Source organism: Physeter macrocephalus, chromosome 21, assembly GCF_002837175.3.
Source record: "Physeter macrocephalus isolate SW-GA chromosome 21, ASM283717v5, whole genome shotgun sequence".
NCBI classification, from domain to species: domain Eukaryota; kingdom Metazoa; phylum Chordata; class Mammalia; order Artiodactyla; family Physeteridae; genus Physeter; species Physeter macrocephalus.
In genome coordinates, this window is record NC_041234.1 from 31,969,539 (window position 1) to 31,979,693 (window position 10,155).

The following is a 10,155-nucleotide window of genomic DNA, read 5'->3' on the forward strand; positions in this document are numbered from 1 at the left end:
ATATACAATGGAATACTACTCAGCCATCAAAAAGAATGAGACAATGCCATTTTCAGCAACATAGATGCAACTAGAGATTATCATACTAAGTGCAGTAAGTCAGAAAGAGAAAGACAAACACCATATGATATCACTTATATATGAAATCTAAAACATGACACAAATGCATCTATGAAACAGAAACAGACTCACAGACATAGAATATAGACTCGTGGTTTCCAAGGGGGATGGAGGGTGGGGGAGGGATGGAGTAGGATGTTGGGGTTAGCATATGCAAGCTATTATATATGGAATGGATAAACAATGGAAAAATATTTTAAAAAGAATGTATGTATATGTACAACTGAATCACTGCTGTACAGCAGAAATTAACACAACATTGTAAATCAACTATACTTTAATAAAAAATAAATTTAAAAAATGGGAAGACATGAACAGGCAATTCACAAAAAGAAAAAGAGATGTACAATGGCCACCAAATATATATTTTAAAGTTCAGACTTACTTATAATTAGGAAAATGCACATTAAAATAACACCGAGATGCCATTTCTCATCTATCAGACTGGTAAAAATTAAAAGTGTGACAATATATTATGTTGGTGAGGCTGTGGGGAAAAAAGCACTCTAGTATATGTCTGTTGGGAACACAAACTGGTTCAATCCTTCTGGCGAGGAATTGGGTAATATCTAACTAAACTACATTTGTCCTTATCTCTTGAGTCAGCAATCCTACATCTAGAAATCCACCTTAAAGATCTCCAACAAAAGGAAAATTATGAATGGATATGGAATGATTTCATACTGTTAAATGAAAAAAGTGAAGCTTTAAAGAGTATCTAGAAAGAAGGGGATATAAGAAGACATACATGTACTTGCAAAAGAAATACAGGAGGATACACTTGAAACTAAAGAGCTCACTTACCTACAGGGGATGGGTGGGAAAGGGATAGGATAGTAGGGACAAGGAGGTAAGTGACACTTCTCTGAATATACCTTTTTGTGTAGCTTTGACTCATGGAACCATACTGTTTCACATACTCCAAAAAAATTAAAATTAAAATTAACTACAATGTGGGGTGAACCCTAAATGACATATAAGCTAACAAATGAACATACCTATATTAAAAATGAATAGTATAACGGCACTGAAGAGGATGGGAAAGGAAAGAAATTAGCCTAAGTATTTCAGTTATAAGTAGAGGGCATAGAAAGACACTGGAGGAGGAAGAGACTTCTCTTCCTAGTACTTGTGTGCTGCTCTCACCAAGTTCCAGCAGCACCCATGGTTTCTTCAATGCATCCCTAGGTGGACAGCAGCACCCAGCGGCCATAAGCATGTGGCACATCCCATAAACATCGTCCCCCATCATCCCAGAGGGCAGACTTCCATCAAGCCCTGCCAACCAGCTCAGCAAACTTCTCTGCCATCCAATGGGTCATGGTCGTGCCCTTTCCAATTAGATCAAATTCTAAGCCGGGGTGGAGAGATGGGGAGTGGCCTCTTTCTCAGGTGCTTTATCTCAGCACTAGGGATAAAGGCTACTCCCTATATTTGCTATTCTTTGGAGTGCTCTTTACCTCTTAGTAGCCAATCTCCCATTACTCCAATTCCCTGTTATAGTTAATTACTTATATTAAACATGCTCTCTTCAAACTCCTGTGTGATTTCTGTCTCTTGATTGGGCTCTAAGAATATATTAGGTAACACTGGAGTGTTCTGACTAGTCAGTGAGCACATTTCGTGCCCAGATCCTGTTTCTCAATACCATTATCCAATAAAAGGAGTTAGGGCTTCTTGGAGAAGTGGTTGAGTCCAGGGCTGGAGCAGGGAAACTACAAGATGAACCTGAAACATCTTGTGGTACCAAAAAGTAAGAACGTACTCAAAAAAGGCAGGGCATGTCAAAAAGATACAGAAGCCAACCCAGAGGAGCTCCTAATGGCCAAAGCTAGAAATCTCAGCAACAAAAATAAACAATAGTATTGGATTATAACCCATGAAATAAAAATGAATATCCATAAGTCCATACTGATATAAATACATGGTTGAATAAATTAATAAATGGGAGAGATGAGACAAATAATTTGGAGAATTTCAAATAATGTGTGTAGATATTTCCCCTTCCAGGAGGCAGTGGTTAACATCCTCTCCCCATCCCTGGGTGTGCTTAGTGACTTGCTTCCTAAGAGTAGAGTATAGAAAGGGGTTGGGGAGTAACTTTATAGTGGAGAAAGCTGGCAAACATCTGCCAAGGGTGTGATCAAGGTTAACATTATTGGGGATAAGTCAGGTTGATAGCATGTACCCCTGATATGAAGTGATGAGAATGGCACTTCACTTCTGTGGTATTCTTCCCAAAATCTCAAACCCTAGTCTGGTAATGAGAAAAATGTCAGATAAAACCAACTGAAGAATGTTCTATCAATCACTTGACCAGTACTCCTAAAAACTGTCAAGGTCATCACAAACAAGGAAAGTTTGAGAAACTGTCACAGTCTAGGGGAAGCCAAAGAGACATGATGAATAAATGTAATGTGGTGTCCTGGATGAGATCCTGGAACAGAAAAAAGACATTAGTTTAAAACCAAAGAAATGCAAATAAAGTGTGTAGTTTAGTTAACAGTAATGTACCAATGTTGGTTCCTTAGTCGTGACAAACATACCTTAGCAATGTAGGATGTTAACAATAGGGAAAACTATCTTTGAGACTTTTCTATAAATCGAAAGCTATTGTAGATTTTTAAAAGTTTATTTAAACAATAAAAGAAGGACACAGGAGCCAACCTGAAGGAGCTCCCAATGGCCACAGCTGGGACAATGTGAGCAACACAATAAATAATGCTAGTTCAGTAGCTCCCCCCTTATCCATGGGGGATATGTTCCAAGATCCCCAATGGATGCCTGAAACCACATATTGTACCGAACCTTATACATACTATTTTTCCCTATACACATACCTATGATAAAGTTTAATTTATAAATTAGGCACAGTAGAGAAGAGCCAAACTGCCAGCATCACTACTCCTTGCACTTTGGGGCCATTATTAAGTAAAATAATGGTTACTTGAACACAATCACTGCTATATTGCAACAAACGGGTGGGATACACTGGATGAAGGGATGATTCACAGCCCCAGGCAGGACGAAGCGGGATGGTGGGAGATTTAATCACACTACTCAGAATGGTACACAATTTTAAAACTTATAAATTGTTGGTTTCTGGAATTTTCCATTTAATATTTTTGGACCACATTTGACCATGGGTAACTGAAACTGTGGAAAACTAAACTGTGGATAAGGAGGGGCTACTGTATTGGAGGATAACCCAGAGAATAAAATAAATATCCATGAGTCTATACTGATATAAATTAAAAAGTGAATAAAAAAACCAATAAATAAGTGAGAGGGGAGGGCCAGCTCTTTCTTAGAGAATAATCCCAATTAATAAATGTAGAAGGAATGAAGGAAATACAAAACCACTATTGGGCAAACACCACGGTAATAACTGTTGTAGGCAAGATCCACTGATAGATGCTAAAATTAGTGGGCAAAAGATTGAATAGAAACAGAATATTTGCATAGTCTCAAAGTATCTTCCCCAAGGTATTTATTAAGTACAATGCAAAAAATAGAAACTTTACAATGGAGAAACCAGCAGATATTACCTTAACCAAATGACCAAGGTTAACATCGACATCACATATCTCCTCAAGAAGTGCACTGAGGACACTTCTGTGGCATTCTTGCTAAAATGCAAAACCTCAATCTAATCATGAGAAAACAACAGACAAACCTAAGTTGAGAGACATTCTACAAAATCCCTGAACTGTACTTTTCAAAAGTGTCAAGGTCATTAAAGACAAGGATAGACAGAACAACAGTCAAAGGTTGGAGAAGATCTTGAAACAAAAAGAACACTAGTGGGAAAAATGGTGAAATTTGAATTAGGTCTATAGCTTAATTAACAGTATTGTGCTGGGGGGAAAGCAGCTCTAGTGGGGATCAACTGAGCATGTGCACAGAGCCAGTGAGGACTGAAGGGCCTGTGCAGGGTATCAGGGGGTAGCGTCTCCCTGACTGGGGCCGGTGGTCATCCCCACCCAGACCTCGCTCGCAGACACCCTACCCTGCAGGGAGGTGCCTCCCCCTCCTCTAGGCTGTGGGGCTGACCCTCCCATCCCACCTTTCCTCCATCGGCTGCATCAAATTTTCCACTGAAACAGGAAGGGCTCTGGATGTGGGACACCAGCCATGTGGTGCTCACACAGCAGGAGGATGGTGACCTGTCTCAGGGACACCAAGTCTGGAATTTGCCGCTGCCCTGAGGCCCTGGTGATCAATATCAGGTACCTCATTTAATTTTCACTGCAACCTTGTCAGCTACATGACAATGATTATCATTAGGACCGTTTGACAGTAGAAGCAGCTGAAGCACAGTGAGGTGAAGTCGGTTGCCCAAGGTCACACTGCTAGCAAGTAGAAGGACCAGGAAATACTTAAGCCAAGGTCAGCTGACTCCAAAGTGCCCATACTCAGTCACTCTGTGATTCATTTTCTTTTTTGGCCGTGCCACGTGGCATGTGGGATCTTCCCTGACCAGGGATCAAACCCATGCCCCCTGCATTGGGAGCGCGGAGTCTTAACCGCTGGACCACCAGGGAAGTCCCTGTCACTCTGCGATTCTGAACCCCATGCAGGGTTGGCTCCCAATAAACAATATTCCTATTTTCCATTGTCTTCAAAGTGCTCAGGCTGAGGGGGGACAACATCTTGTGTGCATAAACTGAGCTTCTGCATGTTTCAGTGCACATCCAGGGCAACCTACCTAGCCCTCCCTCTTCTGACAGAGATGAAAACTCAAACTCACCCTCCCCACCCCCTTCCTAGACACTGAAAACCAGGTGTGCACCAGGTCCTCCAGTGATTGATGAACTCAGGAAAGTTGATCTCTGGTCACGTGAGGTCCCAAATCCCGGGGACCATGCCCCTGATTCCTCTGGCTGCCAATCATTCACTGACCAGCAGAAGCCACCCATGGCTGGACTACAGGGGCTGCCAGAGGACACTTCAAAGGCCCCCAGTCACTGGCATGGCCCAGGCTCCTCATATCACTAATCCACAGTGATGACCACAGGAACCTTGAATAATGCCCAACACAGGCACACGAGTGCCACACCCCCGGCAGGTTTCCAATCATCCGTCTTCCCAGACTGCCAGTTACTGAGCCACATAGTTTCTAAAACCGAAACTATGGAGCAGCCGAACACTGACCATTCCTGAAGGATGTTATGACTTTCATTTCAGAAACCAACTCATTGCCCTTCATGGATGTGCATAGCAACATTATTCCTAATAGCTCCAAACTATCCAACAATAGGTCACTAGGTTAACAACCTCTGGTACTTCCATACAATGAAATACTATTCAGCAATAAAAAGGAACAGAAAACTGATATGTGCAACAGCATGGAGGAATCTCAAAAGCAATATGCTGTGTAAAAGAAGCCACAAAGAAAAGAGTACATTCTGTATGATTCCATTTACTTGAAGTTTTAGAAAAGCAAAACTAATCTATTGTGGTAGAAGTCAGAATAATGGTTACTACTGGGTGGGGAGGATTGACTGGGAAGAGGTCATGATGAAACTTTCTGGAGTGATAGAAATATCTTGGTAGGGGTTGAGGTTACATGGGTCTATATATTTGTGAAAACTCAACACCCTATATACCCTAAGATGGTAGCATTTTATTGTATGTAAATTATACCCCAATAAAGAAAATAATCAGAAATACTGTGGGAATGTTTATTTTGGATCTGTTTGTACCAGCAAGATAGTTACTTGTATGCACAGCTATGTAAAATCCGCTGGATACCGACTCTTGGGAAAAGATCTGCTGGGAACCAATGGAAATGAAGATCATGGGAAGAGACTGACAAACAGCTCCCACTGTTCCACCCTATTGCAGCCCTCCCTCCTTGAGTGAGGATTTTTCTTGCACACAAACCAAGTAAGTTGTGGGGAACCATGCACCTTAAAAAGTTCATGAGATGAAATGTCCTCTCAGTTACTGTAGGAGGCTTTCCCGTGTCATTCATTCAGCACATATTTATGGCACTAACCCTGGTCCAGGCATTGTTGAGGTATGAGGAAGACAGCATCAAACAAAACGGATCCATCCCCTCTACTCAGGCAGCTGTCACTCAGTCCCCAATGCCTTCAGGTGAGACTTCAGGCAGGGAGAGGACCACAGAGGAAGATCCCATGGGTGCAAACGTTAGAAAATCAGAATCTGTGAAAGCATCAATATGCTTGGGAAAAACAGACCTATGCCTCTTGGAAAAGGTGTGGGGTGGTATTATTCTGAGGTAAATCCTTTGTTCTAAGTTTTGTTGTTTTTTAAAAAAACTTTTCTTTTATTGAGGGATAATATACACAGTAAGGTATATAATGTGCTCACATATTAAGTGTACAATTTGATGAGTTTTGACAACTCATTCAAATCAGAATATAGAATAGTCCCCAGAAGTCTCCCTCATGATACTTCTGGTCTATACACCGCCTCCAACCTGAGGTAACCACTGACCTTCTTTATGTCACCATGGACTAGATTTGCCTGTTCTAGAGTTTCAGGTAAACATACAGTACAGAGGCATGCATATGGAGTTATAGAGTGATATGGAGTTTAGATTTATGGGGTCACACAGTATGGTCTTTTGTGTCTGGCTTCTTTCACTCAGCATAACGCTTTTGAAACTCATCTGTATTGTATGTCAGCACTTTTGCTTCTTTTTATTGCTGAGTAATTAGCCATTGTATGGATGTATCACAATTTGTTTATCCATTCACCAGCTGATGGATATTTGGACTGTTTCCTGTTTTGCCCTATTATGAATGAATTCTAAGATTTACCAGATGCATTATAACTCCATCATTGACTTCTTTCTTGCATTACAGATGGTCGGGAGGAAAAACAGGAAGCCCAAAGTCACTGAAAGGAAAGAAAATGCAACTTGGAAAGGAATGTGGTTGTGAAGCTGGCCATGGTCCTCATGGCTAATACAGGGGAGCTAGAAAGGTAAACAAACTAATAAATAAGTTTCGACAGGGTTTTTTAAAAATTTTACCAACTTCAGGAAAGGTGAGAGCTTTCCAGAACAAGTCCCCCCAACAAGGTGTCAAAGTGAAGGGATTTCTGCACCCCACAAAGCAGGGCTTTTCTGTGATACGTTATGGGTAGGTTGGACAGGGAGAGATCCTAGGTCCAGTTACATGTTCAGCTGATGAGAATAGAAAATGTTAGGAAGTGACAAAGAGGCAGACGTCCTAGGCACGAGCATTCCAGATCCCAATTAGGGCATAATTATGTTCAGTCTTTCCCAGAGCTTATGGAACATAACTCTTGTGGTGGCAATGAGGAAGAGAGAAAACACTTGGAGTACCTCATCCTACATAATTGGCCACAAGTGAACATAGTGTCCACATTCTGCTATGATAAATATGTCATCCCTGTTGCACATATTATGAAAACTTCATGTGACAGCTCTGTTTTCCATGGCCCAGGGCACTCATAAGCCCCTCACAGAATAACGGTGACCTGCTGAGAGCCTAGAAAGGTAATGGGATTTTCGAAGGGAGATCCCGCTGAACCTTGGCATTTCATCTAGGCAGAACCAGCTAAGGAAGTGATGGGCAGAAAAAAACTTTCCAACACATGCACTATATAGTTTATTCCCAACTATATCCCCAAGTGATAAAGATTTTTATTGCCGTTTTATTGATGAGAAAACTATAGCTTATAACTGAATCACTTTTCTGTACACCTGAAACTAACACAACATTGTTAATCAACTGTACTCCAATATAAAAGTTTATAAAAACAGAACTACCATATGACCCAGCAATACCACTACTGGGCATATACCCTGAGAAAACCATAATTCAAAGAGTCTTGTACCACAGTGTTCATTGCAGCACTATTTACAATAGCGAGGACATGGAAGCAACCTAAGTGTCCATCGACAGATGAATGGATAAAGAAGATGTGGCACATATATACAATGGAATATTACTCAGCCATAAAAAGAAACGAAATTGAGTTATTTGTAGTGAGGTGGATGGGCCTAGAGTCTGTCATACGAGTGAAGTAAGTCAGAAAGAGAAAAACAAGTATCGTATGCTAATACATATATATGGAATCTAAAAACAAATAAATGGTTATGAAGAACCTAGGGACAGGACAGAAATAATGTAATGATGCAGATGTAGAGAATGGACTTGAGGACACAGGGAGAGGGAAGGGTAAGCTGGGACGAAGTGAGAGAGTGGCATGGACTAATATATACTACCAAATGTAAAATAGATAGCTAGTGGGAAGCAGCCGCATAGCACAGGGAGATCAGCTCGGTGCTTTGTGACCACCTAGAGGGGTGGGATAGGGAGGGTGGAAGGGAGATGTAAGAGGGAGAGGATATGGGGATATATGTATACGTATAGCAGATTCATTTTGTTATAAAGCAGAAACTAACACACCATTGTAAAGCAATTATACTGCAATAAAGATGTTTAAATAAATAATAAAAGATGAGGAAACGGAAATAAATAAAATTAAAAGTTTTAAAAAAGAAAAGAAAACTATAGCTTAGAGAGATTAGATTAACATGTCTGAATTCACATAAATTCTGTGGTAGAGTCAGATATCTCTCAGCGCTGGAGTGATATCTGAAGGTGCTCAGTAGAGACATCTCGTCTGAGTTGTCCCCCGACATCCTAGCCAGTACAAGTGATAGTTGAGAGCAGTAATGTATGATATACAGTAGATTTCTTTTATTTTTCCCTAGTAGTACTATCAACTTCTGTCTTGTATGTCTTGAGACTATTTTTCTCATTTTTAAAAAATTTTATTGAAGTACAGTTGATTTACAATGTGTTAATTTCTGCTGTACAGCAAAGTGACTCGGTTATACATATATATATTCTTTTTCATATTCTTTTCTATTATGATTTATCACAGGATATTGAATATAGTTCCCTGTGTATACAGTAGGACCTTGTTGTTTATTCATCCTATGTATAATAGTTTGCATCTGCTAATCCCAGATTCCCAATACTTCCCTTCCCCACCACCTTGGCAACCACAAGAGACTATTACATATTAATGCATATGATTTTAGAATTAAAACTTCTTAGTGAATTGAACTTTTTATCATTATGCAGTTATTCTCTTTATTTCTAGTATTTTTGGCCTTAAAGTCTGTATTGTCTGCTATTAATATAACCACACCATCCTTTGACTTTCCACCTTTTCTGTCCTTATGTTTTAGATGCCTCCTATAAACAGACGGTAACTTGCATTTTTTATCCCAGTGACAAAATTTAATCTTTTAGCTGGCGAATTTCTTCTATTATATTTATTGTGATTATTAACATATTTGCATTTATTTCTACCATCTTACTGCATGCTTTCTATTTGTCTTATTTTTTCTATATTATTTAAAATTTTATTTTTGGTTGCGTTCAGTCTTCGTTGCTGCACGCAGGCTTTCTCTAGTTGTGGCGAGCGGGGGCTACTCTTAGTTGCGGTGCACGGGCTTCTCATTGTGGTGGCTTCTCTTGTTGCGGAGCATGGGCTCTAGGCGTGTGGGCTTCAGTAGTTGCAGCACGCGGGCTCAGTAGTTGCAGCACGTGGGCCCTAGAGTGCGTGGGCTCAGCAGTTGCAATGCTTGTGCTCTAGGGCGTGCGGGCTTCAGTAGCTGTGGCGTGAGGGCTCAGTAGTTGTGGCTCGTGGGCTCTAGAGCACAGGCTCAGTAGTTGTGGCGCACGGGCTTAGTTGCTCCATGGCATATGGGATCTTCCCAGACCAGGGATCAAACCAGTGACCCCTGCATTGGCAGGCGGATTCTTAACCATTGCACCACCAGGTAACTCCCTTTTCTTTTTCTTTTTTTTTTTTTTTTGGCGGTACGCGGGCCTCTCACTGTTGTGGCCTCTCCCTTTGTGGAGCACAGGCTCCGGATGCGCAGACTCAGCAGCCATGGCTCACGGACCCAGCTGCTCCGCGGCATGTGGGATCTTCCCAGACCAGGGCACGAACCCGCGTCCCCTGCATCGGCAGGCGGACTCTCAACCACTGCACCACCAGGGAAGCCCCCTTTTC

General features: G+C 41.2%; 1 long non-coding RNA gene across 1 annotated transcript in view; it reads left to right on the forward strand.

The window, feature by feature from the left end:
- Positions 1 to 9,728, forward strand: part of LOC129391731 (uncharacterized) — a 56,076-nt gene extending 46,348 nt beyond the window's left edge. The window contains exons 2-3 of the long non-coding RNA XR_008616379.1: positions 6,957 to 7,077; positions 9,323 to 9,728. This is a non-coding gene — a long non-coding RNA (uncharacterized lncRNA). The remainder of the gene's footprint in view (positions 1 to 6,956; positions 7,078 to 9,322) is intronic.
- The last annotated feature ends 427 nt before the right edge of the window (positions 9,729 to 10,155 follow it).